Source organism: Ambystoma mexicanum, chromosome 5p (assembly GCF_040938575.1).
Source record: "Ambystoma mexicanum isolate Mex_15411 chromosome 5p, UKY_AmexF1_1, whole genome shotgun sequence".
In the NCBI taxonomy this organism is placed as follows: Eukaryota; Metazoa; Chordata; class Amphibia; order Caudata; family Ambystomatidae; genus Ambystoma; species Ambystoma mexicanum.
Window position 1 is genome coordinate 522,824,892 of NC_090930.1, and position 21,867 is coordinate 522,846,758.

General features: G+C 45.7%; 1 protein-coding gene across 1 annotated transcript in view; it reads left to right on the plus strand.

The window, feature by feature from the left end:
• LOC138481058 (connector enhancer of kinase suppressor of ras 2-like) overlaps positions 1-21,867 on the plus strand; it is a 2,957,912-nt gene that overhangs the window by 1,021,489 nt on the left and 1,914,556 nt on the right. The gene's annotated exons all lie outside the window — the stretch shown is intronic.

The window sequence follows — 21,867 nt, forward strand, 5'->3', positions numbered from 1 at the left end:
GGGATCGCTTGCGACGCTTGGTCGCTCATGCTAATTCATGCAAGAAGTTAATGCCTCTGCATACAAGATATTCATCTGCTGCCACTGACCTTAAATCCTTTAAAATGCCAATTCCCCCTGAAGAGGTGTCCAACTCTGGCACCAAAAGCTGCCTCCACTACTGATATGACATGCAAATAATGTACCTGCCACACGGAGTGGCGGCTGGGAGATGTGTGTACCATGGACCAGGCGGTGTCCCCCTTGCTACTATAATGGGTGTAAGAGGAAAGAATGTATTAAACATCCTTTATCTTTCAGCGAGTTCAGCGTGAAGCAGGCCCCTGGCAGCGTGACCATCAGGAGCATAACACATGAGTGGTGGCCCAGGCCAGCCTGGCCGTCTGTGGTGAAGCATATGCTTCTTTGAGGAGCTTGTGGCCGGGCCCCTCAGCAGGCTTTGCACGGGGGCTCATTTTGCACTATGCCACAGCTTACATTTCTCTGAATTTGTGCTCTGCCAAGTCAACAGTTTCAAATCCATGTTGTCCTTTGCCAGATTGCATCTGGCATCCTCTCCATTTACTGAAGATTGCCATCCCACCCACAGTACTTCCCACAGGTCTCCCAGTGGTCACAATCCTTTTCTCACCATGCGTGTTCCTAGTGTCAGAGGTGCTGCAGCTGGACTCCTCTCTCTGCCAACCTGGCAGCATCACGCTCTCCAACAATGTGTCTGGTTTGTGTCCCATGGTAACTAGCGCTCTGCCTGGTCCTATGCACTTTCCCCATGTTCTATCCTAGCTCACTGGGTGCAGTGCCCCTCAGCTAAGCTGAAAGCCACACATCTCACATTGGCCCCGGGCATTCCCACAATCTGTACTGAGTGAAAGTGGTTTCTTGCCTATTATGTAGCAACTTCCATTTGCCTTTCTCGTTCCCAGTGAAAAGATCTTTTTCTAAAGATCTTTTCACTGAAAGGTCGCTTTAGAACACACAGAGCGCTCTTTCTAAAGCAAACTGTCACGCCCCTGCCGCACACTAGTGCGTACAGGGGCTGACAGGCTCTGCGGGACCGGAAGAGCAGGTCCAGGAGTACAAGTAAGTGTGTAGGTGCGTGTGTGTGGGTGTGTGTGTTGTGAGAATGCATTTGTTTTGGTTTGCGGGAGTGGGGCCTGGGGGAGAGAGATGGGGGTTTGTGCGTGTTGGAGTGTGTGTTGTGTGTATTTGTTTTGGTTTAGGGAGCTGGGGGTAGAGGAGCGTGTGGGGGGCTGGGAATGAAATCCTGAGGGTGGTGGTGGGTGGAAGGGGCTGGCGTTGAAATCCCACGGAGAGGGTAGGGGTTTGAGGGGAAGATCAATGGGGGACTCGTGCAGTGAAAACCCCCGAATATTTTTTTTTTTTAAAAAGCGGGAAAATCGCATTTTAAAGGTCTCAGGAGAAAAAGACCTTTACAATTACGGTTTTCCGATCAAACGAAAATCGGTCAAAGTAAATCGGTCTTTTTCTCTTGAGACATTTGAAAAAAGGGCAATTTACAAAGAAGCACATTTCTGACAGTGACGCATCGCTTGTGAGACGGTCCCTGCATGGAAACACAGATTGTCCTGGTGAACTAATGGGTATGCCAGCCTGGCAGTTCATACATTACCTCAACAAAAAGGGTACACGCGTGTTTACCATACCATTTCATGTCCTTCCAGCAATGTGGTGGTACGTGCTTGAACATTTTGCACATATGTGAGGAGGTGATGTCTGGCAGATAATTAGTAGATCTTCATGTGAAAGAAATGTCATGCGATCTCCAGCAGTGCAGGGCCGCGTCGTTTGATACTGACATTTAGAATGCTGTATGTATTTATTTATTTATTTATTTATGTATGTATGTATTTATACAACACCACATGGAAATCAAATTGCTTCCAGGATGCCCTGTTAGGGGCAAAGTGAAGGACAAGGTGGAAGAAACAATGGGAAAGCATTACATTCGTGAGTAAAGGGGTTATATCTTACATAGTGAACTAAGACTCGTGTTGGGGTTTACAAGTTCCTTCTCTGTAAATTGGTTTCATCAGCTTTAAGTGCAAGTATTAGCTTGAACAGCGTTCTTATTTTTACATGGTAACCACATCATTGAAGAGTGCTGTTTTAGGTGCTTTTCTTAATTGCAGGTGTTTTGGGTATTCCTTCTGGCTCAGGGGTATGGATTTGAACCTACTTGGCCAGCATCTTTCCTTTGTGTTGTAGATTATGAAGAGGGAAAGATTAGGGTTTATTTTTGCACTGGGAAGTTCCTTGTAGGTCTGTATTTTATGAAGGCGTTGCCCAGGTCTATGGATCAATTATTCCAGTGGGCCTTCTGGGTGATGTGTAAGAGTTCAGAGATTACTTTGGATTCCATTTTGTAGATACAATGAAATTGTTGAGTCATTGGGCCTCATTACGAGTAGGGTGGCAAGGGATACTGGGCACCGGTAAGGAGACCGGTGCCGGTAATCCCTTACCACCCTACTACGAGTTCCCTTAGCAGGTCCCTCCTTTAACGCCTGGTCTGTCCAGGCGTTATGGATGGGACCCGTTAAGGGAAATCAGAGCCAATAACGGTACCACAATTTGCGGTACCGTTATTAGCACCTTCCCCATTCCCATTGAGCCCTATGGGGGCTCAAATGGGAATGGGGAATGCTTTGGTGAATGGGGACTTACCGGTCCCGCCAAGGTCAGACTGGACCAGTAAGTCCCCATCTCACCAAACCGGACACGGTACCGTTATTGGTGGTAGTCATGGCACAAATAGCGCCATGACTACCACCAACCTCGTAATGTGGGCCATTGTCTCTGGAGGATAGCTCAGGGACAACATGCTCCCTTTGGAAGCAAGAGGACACGGAGCACCACTGGTTTGATAACTGGGTCTGCACTTTGAAACCTCTGGGTATTAATCGTGTTACAAATAACCTATCCTATCATAGGAAATGCACATACAGACTTTTACAATAGTCCAGCTGTGAGAGGAAGAGGGTGTTCCTAACCTTTGCTTTGTGTGTTAAATTCAGGGACATGAATTTTCGTATTCAACGCATGCGCTTGGTTTATAAAAGTGCTAGCAAGCCACTCCAGAGTCGAGCAGCACACCAAGGTACTTGGTGTCCTTTCACAGTGGTGAGGCTTACCAAGAGAACAGGACGAGGTGAAAGGTCGGGCATCCACTGTGGTGATTCCAACAGGGAGGATTTCTGAGTTTGCCTCATTCCGCCAAAGATCATACATCCCATACACACGCTATCAATCCCATCAGGGGTGAGATTTTTTCATGATTGTCAAGTGGGTTCCTTTCACGTTTGAAAACTCTTCGAATGAAGGGCTCTGTTGCCTGATGTAGGAGTGGATCAAGTAAGGGTTGATATCAGGGAGACCTGGGCTCTGTTGCCTGATGTAGGAGTGGATCAAGTAAGGGTTGATATCAGGGAGACCTGGGCTCTGGTTGCCTGATGTCGGAGTGGATCAAGTAAGGGTTGATATCAGGGAGACCTGGGCTCTGGTTGCCTGAATTCGGAGTGGATCAAGTAAGGGTTGATATCAGGGAGACCTGGGCTCTGGTTGCCTGATGTAGGAGTGGATCAAGTAAGGGTTGATATCAGGGAGACCTGGGCTCTGGTTGCCTGATGTAGGAGTGGATCAAGTAAGCATTGATATCAGGGAGACCTGGGCTCTGGTTACCTGATGTAGGAGTGGATCAAGTAAGGGTTTATATCAGGGAGACCGGCATGTGACGTTATGGGCAGAGGATGGAACATGCATTGTCTCTCTTGCTCTTTGCAACATCCGATGTTTATCTCCGGAGTGTCATCAAACATCAGGGCTTGTATCTCTGATCCTGGCAACTGGAGCCTTGCGGGAGCTCTCATGAGAGTGCAGATGTGTATACTGCTGTCATGTGACACCATGGACGCATCTACTGTGTGCGTCTTGCCGGCACGGGGCTCCCAGTGCAATGGCAGTAACAGACCATTTCCTCTCTTTCGGGAAACCCCGTCGGTTGATACTGTTTGAAGTTGGTGTGCCTGTAAGCAGATGAAAGGAGACTTGTCCAAACTGTGAAGACAGAGCAGACGTCAGATTTCCCAGCAGACAGCCCTTTCAATGCCACTTAAGGGCATGACTGGGCACAGCACACACGCCCGGGTCCGCGTGGCAAGCATAGTGCGATTCGTGTTGGGTAATGGTTCTGTTGTAGTGACCAATGCACAGCCCCCCCCTCCTGTTGCATTGGAGTACATGGTCCTCCACCCAATCCCTGCTGTGTACCATTCCCCGTGATATGACACAGACATCTCCCAAGGGCATGCCCTCCAAGTCATGTGGTGCATGGCATACTTCAGGTCTGCCAATAATGCCCTTTGCCCAGTGTGAATTGATGCCCCCGCCTCCCGGCTGTCAGGTTCTCCGGCACTTTCTCATATGGTGGTGGATGACAGCATCACTCTGTGATGTTGCACCCGGTGCTTCGGTGCCTAGAGTTCAGTAGAGAAGCGTTCTCACCGGAGCACCGAGGATGAGGAGGGGAGGATCGCTCTGTGGCAACGCGCAGGTCTTGGAAACAAGACCACAGTGTTATAAATAACTTGCACTTCCTCAATTGAATGAAACTAGCGCCTAGATACCTATGGGTTATGTGCGCTCCAAATAAATGCACATTTAAAAAAAGTGTTTTACAGAAAAATGCAAAATTATACATACTCTTTACACAGGGCGCATTGCACTTTCACATTGTGCAAAATCCCGTTGACAAACTATTACATAATGTGGCCCCCCGTAAAGCATGGGTCGACAGGATCCGATCAGTGCAGCATCATGCAGTGATGCTAGTCTTCCACCTAAAAAAGAAACCGTATTAAGTCTACAGTGAAAACACTTCAACAGTACATAAAAGTCACAAAGTCCTGCAGTGTCCCGGTAAGATGTTCTAGAATACCTGCACTGACAGCCCCCTCACTAGGCCCCACCAGGAACTTGAATTTGTCCAGGTTGCAATGCATCAAATAATTCAAGTGACCAAAAGAAGAGAGAAAGGGCTCAGGAGTACTGGGCTCCAAACTATGGAACATCATTTACCTGGTCTCGGGAGGATAGCTCAGGGGCAATGTGCTCACCTTGGATGCAAGATGACGTGGAGCAACACAGGTTCGATTCCCCGTGTCCGCTCTTATAAACCTCTGGGTATTAAGCATGCTATAAATAACCTATCATATCTAGCTACGAGAAACCAACCTAGCTACCTCACAACCAGATAGATGCTGGCAACACTACTTTTTAAGGAGGCTTTCAAGCCCCCAAGGATTGTGAAACCGTGGAGATGTGGTGAATGATAAAGAGCTCTTGGCTGGACTCTAAACCGTCGACCCCCTACAATATCCTGAGCAGTTATCTCATGCTACTGCCTTCAAATGAATATCTAACAGTGTATCCAAACTAGACAAGCCAAGGGATCCCCTCCTACCATTCCCAACTAACCTCGACGCCATTATATCTCGGTCCGCCTCCCAGTCCCAGCGCGCATCTTCTGTGCTTCGTCTTGGGGTCAGTTGTAAACTGAATATTTGTTGATGATTTTTACATACAAAGCCTCTTGTAGTGATGTTCAATATGAAATAAATGGCATCTTGGATATTTTGGCTATTTCGAGCATACTGTATGCTGCTTTTGAACACAGAAAAAAACATTTTCTTCAAAAAACAATACACAGCTGAGTATAATCATTCAGCTTCAGCTAGCCTGGAGAACAAGTAGCACAGTAAATAGGCACATTTCCCATTTAAGGGCCTGTTATTTAAAGGGTGGCCATAAGACAGAGGATTTTGGGCCTCATACATATGGCGCTAAGTGCAAAAGTGGCAATATGGAACTACCACCACTTTTAGCTCTCTGTTGAATTAAGGCTTACAGAACATAGGTGCTAATTGCGCCGGCGGAATTATCCCGGGGGAAATTCCACCAGCGGTATTACCGCTATAACCCAGCGCTCATTCCGCTGGTGCTAATTCTGCCAGAGGAATTAGCAGCAGAAATACAAACGGTAACTCCACTGCATTACAAGTGGAAATACAGCTGAAAAAATGACAAACATGGGCGATACCTCTGCCAGAAACTGGGTGCAGTGTTGCATCCTGGTGAGGAAAACAAACCCACAGGTGCACCCAATGGACTGAAACAGGGTATGTAAGGGGCACACCTTCCCCAAACTCACTTCCAGCACCATGCAGCCCATTCCTACTCTACATTGACCTAGAGTGGATAGCACTCCAGAAGCAAATAAGGACAGGAAGATGCGTGGCAAGGAGCCTGCCCATTCCCAGAGTCAGACCACCACCCTGGCCACTGACAGATGCACATTTGATAATGCCATATAGCCTCAACCAGCATCAATAGCAGACCTCCTCAACCTTAGTCTCGTGAGGATAGCTCAGGGGCAACGTGCTCACCTTGGAAGCAAAACGACACAGAGCAACACAGCTTCGATCCCCGGGTCCACACTTAGAAATCTCTGGGCATTAAGCACTTTATAAATAACCTATCATATCATATCCAGCCTGACATTGAGAGTGCCATCAGTGTACAAACAGCCATACCACTACTACTGAAGCTGGTATCAGCACTGCACTTTTGTGCCATAGACACATATAAGCACACTATTGGCAGGCTGCATGGCATGTCGCAACCAATATTTTCAAAAGTGCTGGGACATGTGCTGGATGTAGTACTTAAGCATGTGCACCGGAACCCCTGCAGAGGTGCATACCACGAAGGCCATATTTTACACCACTGCCCACTTCCCCAATGTAATAGCAGCTCTAGACGGCACACATGTGGCATCGGTGACACCCCAGGTATCAGTGTGTGTGTTTTGAAATAGGAAACAATACTATTCCCTGAATGTACAATGTACATGCAATGCAGACCTCACAGTGACCCACTGCTATGCCTGTTTTCTGGGATCAAGTCACGATGCCATGGCACTATGGAACAGCATCCTGTCTCCATACATGGATACCCACAGAGGCCAGCACACTTGGAACCTGGGTATGTATCCACAAATGTGAATGTGGAAGTGAATTTTTGAGGGGATGGGGGGGTGCCAAAGATACACCATGCACATGCAGACGGATAATTCCTGGGGCAGGATCCACATAGCCTCACAAACACCCAATGCCATGACCCATCCTCACTACAGCAGTCGGGTTGCAGGGACCACAAGTCCCAGAATTGATAGCAATCCACAACTGAAATTGCATTTTTGTGTTGGAGCATTCCGTCTGACATCCCTCAGATTTGATGAAGGGCACAGGTGGTCACCCATGGAAGCAGAAAGGAATGCACCACACCATTCCCAGTAGCACACACCAATCAGAGGACATACAATACACCAATCAAACACACTTCCATAGGCACATATCAAATACAACACAATGACCAAGAAAAAGGCAGCACATGCCACAATATGCCAAGTACTCATTGGGATGTTCAGGGATGATTTGGGAATGCAGACTATGGGAGTACATACATATGCTGCAGAGCATGAAGGGCACAAGTCACTGGGCACTGTCAAATGTAAGGGAAACACACAGTAAAAAATAATTTTTTATGGGGGGGTTCCCCCAAACCCCCTTTTTCTTTATTAAAAAATATTTTTTAAGCAACCAAAACTAAAAATATATAAATAAATCAATAAATAAATAAATTCGACCTTTTTTTTTCGACCATTTATTTTCGAGCAAATGACCGAACACCTTCCGACAGCACTCCTGCTGGGGCCAGATATCACAGCTTTGCACTTGTGTAAAAAAAGCAGAGCAAATTAATTTTCACCAATTTCGCTGCTTAGTTAATTGGAAATGAAGCAAACAGGTTTAGCCCCAATTTGCATTATCAAGAAATGTTTTAAAGAGGGCAAAGAGGAAACAGACCGTTTCTTGTTCACTATTTTTGCTGAGTAACACGAGAAGAAGTGTAGTAAACCAGATTTCTCCCCTGGTGCTAATAGTGATTATATGACAAATAGTTTGCTCCATTCTGAATTATCAAAGCATTTGCTCACCTTCTAGACCTGCTTGATAATCTGGCCCCTGGCGGAATCCCCAGGCGGATTCCAGCTGTGCAAGCGTGAGGACGCATGCCACCTAGGGGAAATGGGACCCTTTGTTGGCCCACTCCATTTAATGGGACCAGATCTGCTGCTAGTAGGGTCATTATGGTGCCTGCCAGGGCTCACCCATTAGTGGTGTCCTGGGCGCACCTAGTATTGTATTTCCCTAAAACTGCATCTAGGTTTGTGTGACTGCAAAGAAGGCAATTAATGGCTTTTCTCTTCTTTTGGTTCCTCCCTGCAACAGGCAGTCTATCCAATGAGAATGACCTGCAAACCCAATCCCAGGAAGCTTTGGTCATTTAGATTGACTGAAACCTGTGTTGTTTTGCCCTTTATGCATACGTGGTGGGGGTAATCCACACAAGGCAGCATCACGTAGGGGGTGTTACATGCCACATTCGGCTGTTTTGCTGACTGCTCACCTCTTTTGGAGAGTGCAGCTCTTCTCAGCAGGGCGGTTAGACTTTTAAAGGGAACAGTGGCGCTGTCAATCGGTTAGTGGAGGGGTACAGCACCGTCGACAGAATGCGTGAACACCCGAGGGCATTTTCTCCCAATCAGCAGAATGCAAGCATCACTTTCTGCTGCCTCGGCTTTCACCCAGTGGATGGCTTTTTAGTTAACAGCTCCAGTCTGAAACCTCATCCGCGGGCTTTTCAGCCACTCAGATTGCGTGGAGAACCCAGTTGGGCTTTTCAGCCACTCAGATTGCGTGGAAGACCCACGTTGGGCTTTTCAGCCACTCAGATTGCGTGGAGGACCCACGTTGGGCTTTTCAGCACCTCAGATTGCGTGGAGCACCAACGTTGCTTGCATGCTGTGTTCATTTGTAAGAGATTCTTCCTAGAAGCACGATTCCCAAGAATGGCAGTAAAATCCCTCCACAGATATAGTTTTCGATCTATCCCTCTTGGAATTAACAGCCATTCTCAGAGGATCTAAAATGTTTTATAAGAGAGTGTTGCAGTCTTTTTCTGTCGTTAAAGATAACAGTAACACACATTCCTGGCATGGATGATAAACTATTTAAAGGAACAGAGTTGGTCATGTCAACAGAGTTTTTCTTCACCTTTAATAGTACACTACTGGCCCTTGTTTTCCATTTCAGCATAGAGGCCAATGATTGAATGTCTATGGCGCCTGCCCCTCCTCAGAACCTCTCGCCTTCCTTTGCCATACAGTTTATTGTTTTAGCCCAGCCATACAGGCCTTTAAGAACTAACCCAAAAGTTGTAATGCAATGCTAATAGTTTTTTTTTTATATCACGTGACTGGACTCTGGCACTATGGTTGAAAGTTATTGCAGGATGATTTTCTATTGGGTGTCAATTAAAGGTATTCTTAAAATCGGGAGTGGTGATACAGAGCTCTCTCTGTTTGGTCTCTGAATCTCTGGGCATTCCATTCCTATAACAAACACCGTGTACCCCATGACCAGCCATATTCAAGTCCATAGCGCACAATCCCATTAGAGCAATCCACTAATCAATAGGATTATCTCACTAACAATATTGAAAATGTTTACTCTCTCTCATGCTCTTTGCAAACAAGAGCCCTTAACTCTCCCTTTTTTCATTTCAGCTTAACCTAAAATAGCTGAAACTTTCCAACGAGGCCTAGAACATTGGTAGCTTCATTTTAATATCAAGAATCCGTTGTATTTTATCAGCAGCAGAGCTCTGGATTCTTTTTTTTTAAAATCACACATAGAGCTATGAATGTGCGTGTAGGGCATTGTGCAAACGATAGGCATCATCACGTCTTAGGCACTAACTCAGGAGAGTCCGCTTATTATAAAGGGATTGGCACAGGATCACCTGTATATTGTCAGGAGAATAGCGCTGAAGGGAGCCTGTGCTTTATCCTGAGCAGGATTTCCAGTTAATCTGGGTATTATCAGTTACAGAGTTTAGATGAGTCTGAATATTAACAGCACATTCATATACTTATAGCGCAGAGCCTTGCAAAGACTGACCATTTTAATTCATTTTGGTAATTTTCAACAACACAGTAGTTCACTGTTTTAACAGAGCTCGGATTGAGTCTGTGTGTGATCAAGAGCAGAGTATTGAGTGATTGCTTGCATCGTGAAGAGCTGTGCCAGTCTGTGCTTTCTACCTATGCTTGGCTGCAAATGGCAAGTGTCACTTCTTCTTGCTCCATACCTGATGAGCATAATGCCGGCCACCAGGGGTGTTGCTAGGTCTAGAAAAGATCAGGGGTTCACAAATGTTGGGATTGTGGTGACTCGGGGCTAGCTAGCCTTTTGGTTGTAGACCCTGAGATTCTATCCGGGGCTATAACCAAGCGACCCGGGGCTATAGCCCCCTAAGCTCCCCCTTGCAACGCCTCTGCCAGCTACCATTTTATTTCTTTGGCGCATAGGACTGCAGCTTCGAGAAGTCCTTGCAGAGGATACCCAGTGCCAAAAAAGCACCAGGGAAAGAGCTAGTGGAGAATGCGAATGGAATGAAAAACTGTGCTAGCTAGACTGGCAATACAAACGCTCTGTGCAAGGAAGACACACCCTCTGACATTGACATTTTGTTTAGTGGGCCACCATTATGAACAGTCGGTGGACCCACGTATGACAAGGGGCCGGGGTGTAAAGCCTGTTTTATGTGTTTTGCTGTCTGTAACCCAGTCCAGGGGGAAATTGATGATGCAAAGGACCACTCAAGGATGAAGGTGGAAGATAAAGGAGGGCAGAATCGACATGGCAGTGTGGGTTGTTCGGGTGAGGTCAACGGAGCGGAAGAGGGATCAAGAGACCAGGTGGAGGAAAGATGGTGAAGCTGAGCGTGGAGGAAACCTAGGACAGTGTGTGCAAGCTGAGGTGTTGGTTGATCAGATCAAGGGATACTTGGGTGTAACATTGCTTGTAAGGTGAGTGATTGAGACTAAGGGGGAGTGTAGAGGCCATGATTGAGAGTGGTTGGAAAAGGTGAGTGTGAGAATCAAAGGAGGGTGACGGTGGGAAAATGTGTTGAAGGAGTGTAGTGTAGTGTACTGGCAGAGAGAAGGATAAAGTAGTGGAGAGTAGTTGCACGATAGAGTAGGAAAGAGTAGTGGACAGTAGTGGGATTAGAGTAGTCGGTGGAGAGATTAGTGAAGAGCAGTGAAGAGCAGTGAGTGAGAAGAATAGTAGAGAGTAGTGGGAGTGGAGACTAGAGAGAGGGTTGGAGTATATATCAGAGGGTAGAAGTAAGGAGCAGAGAAGAGAGAAGGAAACATTGGAGGGACAGAAGAGAGGGAGTCAGCTTCAAGGGAGATACAGTGGGAGGAAGAGCAGGGAGGTGAAAGGATAATGGAAAGGAGAGAGAGATTCGGGCAAGGAGTGTCATGGAGTGAGAGAGAAGGGAGGAAAAGTGTAACCTGCGTAATTTGGGGGCAAGAGCCCAGTCGTAAAAAAAACCATTACTGTTCTTCTGGGATCCCTGGATGGGATCCACCTAGTAATTCAAAGAAGGAACCAGTTAGAGAAGGTGTTCAACTTTAATCCGCCACGACTGGCCAGTGAGTTTATATATAGTAGGGATGACTCACCTCTAGTTTCTATCTTGGGGTTTAGGGGTGCCTGTGCTAGGGATGCAAAAGACCACGAGAGACGAGACAGACAACCTTTTGTGAGCCCCTTCTCCAAAATGTTAATAAAATCCACAGCGCCTTCTACTAGAGTTGGTGTGTTTTTGAGGATATATGTGACACGCATCTGGATATGAGACAAACAAACAATGAGTGGGCAGTAGCTGATTCATGGAAGGATTATATGGGTGCGCTCCCAACATCTGTTATCACATTTATACATCATCACATGACTGGGCTGCCAGTGAAGCAAATACATGCGAAGAACCCAGAGCCGGTGGAGGGAAGAGGGGCTGATGTGCAACTGTCCCTCTTTAACCACGGATTTAAAACAAAAAGGAAACATAAAAGACACTTATACTTGTGGATTAGAATACATGGTAAATTTATAAACATCTATTTATCCATTGTGTTTTTTGGCACTACGCATGAATGCTACTCTGGAACTGGAAACATGCATGTGCGTTTGGAAGTTTCTTGTATCTTCCAATATGAAATTGTACTTCTTTAACCAAGTGAGTATCTAGTTCTTCTTGGATTTGTTGGCCTATTCCCAGTGCCTTGGTAATGGTATGTTCCATCAAGTCTCAGCTACAGTGTGTGGCTATTTCACTAGATCCTTTCCTATACTCCATATCATCGAGGAATAGGGCGGGCTCATTTTTCACTACTAGTCCGGCCGGTATAATGTTAGCCTTCAAACACTCACAGTGCAGACATTTTGTCTTAGGTTTCAATAGGTCTTCCACTGTAGGTTGCGAAGTTAGGGGTTGGTGAGTGCCTGTAGGGTTGAACAGTGATGGTCCTCTTATAACTTCCAAGATTTGTGCTTCTGTGGGCTACAATTTCAGACACTGGGTATACTCGAGCGTTGCTACTAATGTTGGGGGCCAGGGAGCAAACTATAGTAGGATTACATGGCTGGGCTCCCAACATCTGTTATCACATTTATGCATCATCACATGACTGGACTACCAGTGAAACAAATACATGCGAAGAACCCAGAGCTGCTGATTCATAGCTTCAGCTGCACGTTTTAACAGATCATGCTAAAAAACTGTGCTTTCTGCAGAGCCTTATAGATAGGTGGATATAATACAGAAATGCAAATTGACTCTGGATCTAAACATATGACGTGCATATAAAGGGAGGGTGGTGTAGTCCTGACTCCTACAAACAAATGTCATTGAGATTGAAATGAGATTTAAGAGTAAGATTACAAAATAATGTTCCATACAAATGCTAAATAATGCATGGATCACACTCAAAGCAGGCATTGCAGAGAGGAGGGTGGGATATCCAAAGGGTATAGTGCGGAGTTGTAGATGGGTAACTATCAACAACTGGACTATATACCACTGTGGGATTCCATGGGACACCTGGTAGAGGGATACCGGAGCCTCAGCAGGTCTTGCTCGTATCCCGCTGACTCCAAACCCCCATCTCTCAGCTATCACTGCAACCCTTGGCGTGCACCTAAGATGTAGATAGATAAGCTCTAACAGAATGGAACCTTGCTTTGATTCATTGCCTCACACGATTGGGGTTCAGAACACTTGCTCATGTGGTTGATCGCTCTCCTTTGATGGCAAATGTAAGAAAAGAAACAATCAGCGTCTGGTAACGATTTCAGTGAGAAGCAGCACAATAGCCATTACTGCGTCGCTAAGTCCCACGAGAGCCAGGGAAAACCAGAGCTGGGCCTTCGAGAGGACCATATGTGTCATGACCACCATCTGTAGGATTCTGACGAGGGAGGTTGGTCATGCTGTGTCATGTTTAGAAGCATGCTTACATTGCAGAAGCCACAGCATGTCGACGGGATTCTTAGGCAGTTCGCACATGGACGAATGTGACTTCCTTCCTACAGTAGTACAGTGAGTGCAAGAACTAACAGCTAATCAATACTTTTTTTGTTTAATTAACTTTTTCAAAAATGTTTGGCTCCATGCTTCGCTATTGAGTGCCATGCTAGTGCATTAGTATGGAGGCTTGGTGGTAATGTCTGGAATACGCACCAAATGCATGTAAATAAAGCAACTCCTTGATATTCCTTGCTTTAATTGGGCCACACTGTTAGCCAGGCATGAGATCATGATTGGGTCACACTGTTAGCCAGACATCAGTTCATGATTGGGTCACACTGTTAGCCAGACATCAGTTCATGATTGGGTCACACTGTTAGCCAGACATCAGTTCATGATTGGGTCACACTGTTAGCCAGACATGAGATTATCATTGGGTCACAATGTTAGCCAGACATCAGTTCATGATTGGGTCACACTCTTAGCCAGACATGAGATTATCATTGGGTCACACTGTTAGCCAGACATCAGTTCATGATTGGGTCACACTGTTAGCCAGACATCAGTTCATGATTGGGTCACACTCTTAGCCAGACATCAGTTCCTGATTGGGTCACACTCCTAGCCAGACATGAGATTATCATTGGGGCACACTGTTAGCCAGACATCAGTTCATGATTGGGTCACACTGTTAGCCAGACATGAGATTATCATTGGGTCACACTGTTAGCCAGACATCAGTTCATGATTGGGTCACACTGTTAGCCAGACATGAGATTATCACTGCGTCTCAAGTTAGCCAGACATGAGCTCACAATTGGGTCACACTTTTAGCCAGACATCCGTTCATGATTGGGTCACACTGTTAGCCAGACATCAGTTCATGATTGGGTCACACTGTAAGCCAGACACAAGAGCATAAACCTGACTTGTACGTTAGCCACTGGCTTCTTTGAGAAAGCAATACAGTTGATATTTCACTAAATGTTACCCCTTGATCACTGTTGTTCTAATGAAATACGACAGTAACATAGAATTCCGCAGCTAATCGCATGGAGGAAACAGGTCTTATGCCAGGAAACGCAGGAATGGTATCAGCAGAGGGAAATTAGTCATGCCATTGCGAAAGGCACACTAACCCTTAGTACACAGTCATGTGGGTAGCATGTTCAAATCCACTCAGCTCTGTAGGCCATCTGCTCTGCAATGCATCTGCATCTGCATGGATGTGGAGCATTGCTGCTCTCTCATGTAGCCTTACTAATACCTGTATTGGGCCAACTGTTGGCTTTTCCAATCCATGTTTTCCTAAGCCCGGTGAAGAATGAGTTATTGAAAATTAAATGGCATGAATGAAGCGTGAAGCCATTGTGTGCTTTCCAGGTTGTATGCACTGCTATGTGCGCCCCTAACAATAAACTGCACACAGTTCTCACAGCAGACAGTGATGGATACATTCCTTTTCTGTGCATGCCTAGCTGAGCAGGTGTTGCAAGAGATTATGCAATCACTTGGCTAATGCAGTTGTTACTATATGAAGTCCACATGTTGTTATCTGGCACTTTATCATCTGGACCGCTCTGTTAACATGCACCTGCCATTGCCATTAATAGTAGCATTCCGAATAACACAGTTCAGAAGTCTAGATACACGAGCATTTCAGATGGTAGAGTCCAGGCACTGGAGCAGATAGCTGGGATGCTTTCCTGGCTCACAACCATCCAGAATACAGCAATTCACTAATCTGGCATCGTTTCTTGCCCAGCCCCATGGATTCCCAATGGAGGCAGATAGCAAAGCTGTTAGTCTAGGGCAGTGGTCTTCAAACTTTTTTGACCTGAGCCCCCACCTGAGCAAAATTTGGGCAGGCTGGGCCCCCCCAAAAGTGCCAGATGGGCAGTATATAGAAATGGCTATGAACATTTGTGAGCCATCACTGCTCCTTACTCCTAGTACAGACCCTAGGCTCTCCCCACCCTGCTCCCACCACTATCCCAGTGATCCTGCCCATCCTGCTCCCACCACAGTCCCATAACACAAGCATACACGCATCTTATTTAAATAAAACATAAATCACCATAAACGTACCTTCTGTTTAAAGTCAACTCACATTCTTGAGACAGCTCCTTGAAGCCGCAGTAACATTTCAGGGGCACTCTGTACAAGACCAATTTACATCACATTACATTGCACGTAAAAACATGTAGCGCAGCAGGCTAGACATTTTGGAATTAATAGGGTCTGCTGTGCACATTTTCACTAAGAAAATATGCAGAAAAGGTTACATGTCGTCACATCCAGGAAACCATTAGAACTGTTGCAAGCAAACTGCCAGTAAACATGACTCCGTCATCGCATAATGATTCCCCAATCCGGACATGCTGTCTCTGCTTGCAGCTGTTTCAAAAGCATGTGGTAGTTCTTTGAAGAATAAATCCATTCCATTAAAGGCTCTTTGAAAGCTGTCCAAAGGTTAGTGAAGAAACAATTATGTAGCACTTTTCAGAGCTGGTTGAAATCCCTCACTCCTTCTCCACTGGAGTCTTGGCATGGGGGCTTCGGGACCGGAGGCCATTAGGAAGTGCATTACCCGCGTGACCGCATAAATAATGCTGCCGCCCTCTTCTTCCGCAAGACATGAATATTTCACTTCTCAGGAGAAACTTGCTTCTAGCATTCGGAGCTTTAAAAAGGCAACGTTGCCTCATCAGCTCGCATTATTTCTTACAGGGCTTTATATCGAGCTTAGTGCGCCGAGATTAAAAAAAAAATTTTGGCAGAGGGTTCCTGGAAACTTAGAAGTGAGCCTGGAGTTAGGAGTCTTAGGTGATGTGTAGGAATTAGTGTCCCTTCCCCAAAATTAGGAGTTATATAATCGCCTTGTGACAAACTATACCTCTTTATAAGTCATACGTTGACTTCTGCCTGACGCTCAAACATGGTTAACCCAGTGTCTGTGTAGGAGATCTCCCAGCCGGTTTCTAGAGCCCTGAGTGTTTAGCTTTTTTGCTCAGCCTTCTTGCTTTCTGAAGAATTCTAACCCTGTGCAATTAAGCAATAATCTTACGTGATCTGTTTAAGAGGACATTCCTGCTTCTTATTGTTTCAACACCTCTAATGAAAGGTGAATGGCCTGTAGGTGCATGCCTGCTGTGACAGAATGCCATCTGTGATGGTGGTATTGCCCAAACTTGTTCAAATATTAGTGATAAGGATGTTGGTAAGCCTGCCTCTGGGAGTGAGCTCTGCTAATAATGCTCACTGTCATAAAGCTCCATGCCAAAAGGTGCACACATGTACCTCTGCTGTTACTGTTTACTGACATCCACCAGCAGCTGCCTTGTTGTGGCAACAGCACAAGGGTCACATCTAAATTCCTGTGCCTAGCCTCCTGGGAACCAAAGTTCCAATGACAAGGGTCTGACTTTTTCCTTAAGTAGCCCTGATCTAAATTATACAATTGTGGAATACCAGGTTCTGGGGGCAGTTTGATCAGTAACTAAATATTCGCCTTGTTGGTTTTCAACATGGTGGCTACTGGGATTACACAATTATATAGCCACAATCAATTGATGTTAATATATTGCCAGCTTGGTGGGCAATAACTCATTCATGACAGGGCCTGGTGTGCATTTAGTTTTCTGGCCTAGTTTCCTCCAAAGCAACTATTTTAAATCACACCATGGTGCTAATGACTGTAGAACATGTGAGGTAGGCAGTCAGAGGAAGGGGGCAGGGCCACAGTAGCCCAGGTCAGCACTACAGTCCACAGTGGGGTGCAACCATCTTACATTTTCTTTGGGTCCCCAAAGTTCTTTCCCCTTCCCAAATCCTAGTGACAAAGCAATCTTGGTATGAAATAACCATGCAAGAAGATTTTGAAACAGCAGTCAGAATGTGACCCATTATGTAAGGCAAGAGGGGTGCCAATCCACTCTGGTACTTTATTTATATAAGTGTGGGGGGTTGGGGGCTCTCAGGTGGGACCCTCCCCTTAATTGATTCATCTTTGACCACTTGAAGAAAGATTAATCTGGAACCTGGTTGGGAGTACAGTCAGCTCCAAAGTGCTCTGCCACATAGATGAAGACCCCGATCTCCAAGGAAGAGGCAAGTTCTTCCCCTAACCATACCAAGGAAATATTTGGGTTGACTGTTGCTTGACAAGACCTGCAGCTGAAACCACTGGTAGCCTGGACCTGCTCACTGGATGTGCAAGTCCTGTCTACATACCTCCCAGGCTGGGATCTCAGAAGGAGGATTTACCTTGTTATTGGAGACCCTTGATGGGGTCTCCCCCCACATCCAAAAGTCAAGCACCAGTTCTTCCAACTGCAAACCATTTTCAAACCGGCTCAAACTCTTCAAGTTGCCTTTTGAGCTGCTCCATGCACTCGCAGCTGCCTTTCACACTTGCTGCGTAGCTATCGAACAACTGACTCAACCAATCTCCTATTAAAACTCCACCATTTTCTGATCACAGTTGAAGAATGGCATCACATTGTAGGGCCCTTTTGAGCTGACTCGACCAGTTCGAGATACTGACTCAACCCATCATCGCCTGGTTTCTTCATCCAAATTCGAGCCGATCATCACTACAAGACTGAACCACATCTTTTGATACTCTGAGGTGACTCAATTGTCTCGATAGCCACAATCCCGTGGGAACAACTAACTCAAAACGCATTTACGCTGACTCAAGCTGCTTAAAGCGCCTAAAACTCCACCTCAATGCTTTTCAGCATCAAAGACAAGCATTACAAGATATTTGAAGTGTCCTGTTACCCTGGACTGTATTTAAAGACATATGTGACTTGTGAGAACCCACTCTCTACCGATTTTGAAGACATATTCAATAATTTTGACAATAACTGCTACTGCCAGTGTCTGTGCAGCCTTGTTTTAAAACCGTAGTGGTCCCTTTATTCCAAAGGCGGCATTCTCTGTGTTTTCCTTATCAGAGGTGGGTTAAACATTTCTTTAAAATAGTTGTTTGTATTGTTATTCTTATGGGACCGTGAATGGGCATTCTTATATTCTGCTACCACAGTACCATTGCTGTTTGGTCTGCTTGTGTACTAGCTCACACTCCTCCTGAAGTGTACAGCCTGGCCTTGGCCTATGCTATCCAAAGAGGCGATTAGAATGACTCTCTGTTTAGGAGTAGTGTAGAACTGAGAAGGAGGTTTATTCTCTGCTCTTCCCTATTTTCCTGCAGAGCAGTATTCATTCCGTCACCTGCCGTGTACTGTATTTCTTTGTTCCCATGCATAAAACTGTCTGTGCTATACAATTTAGTATAGAAATCGAAGTGGATGTAACTTTCATGGTTTAAAATCTGTGACCACGTGATCCGATATTGTGGTTGTGTGGAGGTCGTGGGATATCTTTCTTGCAGTAAGAATGGCACATATTGGAACAAAAGGAGTCTGGGATGGAGAGCAAAGCTGCCACATTCTAAATGTCACGGAAAAGAAAGTGCAAGCAATTGTAGGAGTGCAGAAGTAAGGCTCGGACACAATGGTGGCATATTTTTGGGTATAAACTTTGATCAAGAAAGGGTTGGAACAATGCCTCTCTGTCCCTAAAGCTACGAGGGGTTCCTCTGCCTCAAAAAACACTAGTGAAATTGTTCAAAACTAAAATGTCTCTCACTGTCATGTCTCAAAAGCCTACCTCTGTCCCTAAGATTAATAATTTAAAGCAACTGTGCAGGGATAATCTCGTCCCAAAGTAAAGTGTTCATGGTATTTCCGACCAACAGTTAAGTTCTCAGTCTCTTGAAAAAAACAATGTTTAGAAATATAAGATTCCAAGGCTAGGGTCATGCTCCTTTCCCCTAGACGTCTTCTTGTTCAACTTCCCTTCTTTTTGGGATCCTGAGCCCCACATAGGTTTAGGTAAATGTCAGTGGGCAATTCACGAGTATATGCTTCTTGGATTAACAGTTCTTTAGCCCTCTTGGCACACATCCCCACCAAGCATAGGATTCATTCTAATTAGTCCTTCCAAGTTATTGACCCAGTTATTCTCAGACTCAAACAAATTTGTCCTCTTCAGTTGTAGGGTTCTTGTCCCTCTTATTCTCAACCTCTCATGTGGGTGTTGGTCCCAGACTCGCATTAATTCTGAATGGCTTGGTTTACTCTCCTGCCAAGCAACTGTCCTTTCATGGACTGTCTCTCCTTCTCTCACAGAGTCCCAGACCCTCTTAGTCTCCATTACTTTAGACTTTCATCTCTCATATTGGTGCAGGTCCCATACTCGAAATGTAGTGTTGTATCCGCTTGGTTTACTCCCCTGCCAAGCATACAATTCTTCCTTATTTGCTTCTTCTACAATCAGCAATTCTCCACTCTGCTGTATCTGATACTCTTGATATCCTTGCCCCTGTCATGAGAATCCGCCTGAAGCCCAAATCTAAGTGCAACTCCTGATACGACTCAGACCTCGTCACTCTAAAACGCAAGTGCAGGGTAGCCGAGAGGAGATGGCGTGCTTCATGTACATCATCTGGCAAACTGGCCTGCCGCCTCCTCCTAAGGCAATACCGGCTCTCTGTCCTAACCAAGCAGAGAGCTCATATCCAAGCTCGCGTCTCTGCGGTATGAAACAACTCGGCTGAACTCTTTAAAATCTGCAAGGAACTGGCCAATCCCGCAGCAGTCTCTACCTCTCATGTCCCTTCCCAGGCCCTCTGCACGGCACTGGCTTCTCACTTCATCTCTTAAACTCAGGACATCCTGTCCTCACTCTCCTCCTATGACATCCTAAAATTCATCACATAATCTCAAAAAATGGAACCCCATGCACAAAAGACTTGTACATTTGTGATACTCCACTAAGAGCTGCACTGTCTAAGAATTGAGCTGTATGTCACCCGCAGAGTGGAAATTGGGTGTCTCTTCAAAAATGCTCTCTTTCTCATAGATTATGCATGCATGTGGATTGATTAAAGAAGGGCAGTCTTGGGGGATTGGTTTCAATTAACTTTGAATGCCTCATGCGCAGCTCCCTCTGTAACTCTTGTAACAAAGTAGTGAAGGCATGGTCTCACTGACATTATAGAGACTGTTCTGCTCCAAGGGGGAGCCAGCCTTTGTGGGAGCCCTAAGTTTAACTCCTTAAGTGCTAAGGGTGAGTATGGACTCTCCTGGTTGCAGGACATTGTGAGCCCCACATCACCACTGTAATGTATGTAAGGTGATCTCATATAGTGCTCTTCTGCCAATAGGGTTGGCTTCGCTGTGCACGGCTCTGTAAGAAAAGAGGGCAGCTGTGTTAGTTGGATAGCAGAAAGGAGGCTACAGATATGTCGATATGAAAATCTAAATGTTGTTTGTGGTTGGTACCGACCGGGCAGGTTGGCCATATGGGCAGCCCTTGGATTGTGAAGTGAAAAATGTATAGCATGGATGTTGATAGAGGATGGATACAGTCTGAACTGTTAAGTACACTAGACATAGAAGGTCATCTGAAGGAGTTTGGGAGGTCAAAGGACGGAAGATTTTAGTAGTGAGGAGTTAGATGAGGGATGAGGAGTTTGCCGGGGGTGAGGGTGTTGTCACTCCTTGGCTCTTGGTGGTAGATTTCACTGAGATTAAAGGAAGAGTGTCTCACAACAGAGGTTGCATGAGTCTGATTGGTTTCCCGCAGATGATAGTGCCAAGAGTTTAGAAAAAGCTTGCCGTAAATTAGCACATTTTTGGTGCACATTTTTTTCTTGTTGTTGAAAATTTGGTTTTATTGGAGTTTTACAATTATGACATTATTCAAAAAAGAATGCAAACATTGGTATATATCAAAGTGAGGTCACAACTTTTGCCCCCCCCCAACCCACCTCCCACACCCGCCACCCCCATCCCATGCCATGGTTTAATGGTCGATAACAACAACAGGGTCCAGCACATCATCTGAAGATGCAATGCGAGCATACGGTTGCTTCCGAAAGAAAGACGGTGCTCAAAAAACAAGGTCCAACATATAAAAGGCACATTTCCTGTAACAATCGATCTCTTCCCACTCCAAGGGGGTCGCCCCGATAGTATTGTTCCCATCGAGAGGACCGTCTGAGCTGATTACTTATGCCTCAGGCTATTTTCCCATATTTATCCAAAAATGGCAGCCATAGGGCCTCGATGTTAGATTTGGATTCATCGATCAGGTGGGTAAGATACTCCATATCATAGATTGCCCGTGTTTTCTCTACCCACTCCCCCTCCCCAGGAGGTCAGGGTGATTTCCATTTTTGGGCCCAGCAGCATCTAGCCGCGACTAGAATGACCTGCAACATATGGTCGTGTTTCACCTTGGGGCCCCCCTCAACCTCAATGCCGAACAACACCAGCCAGG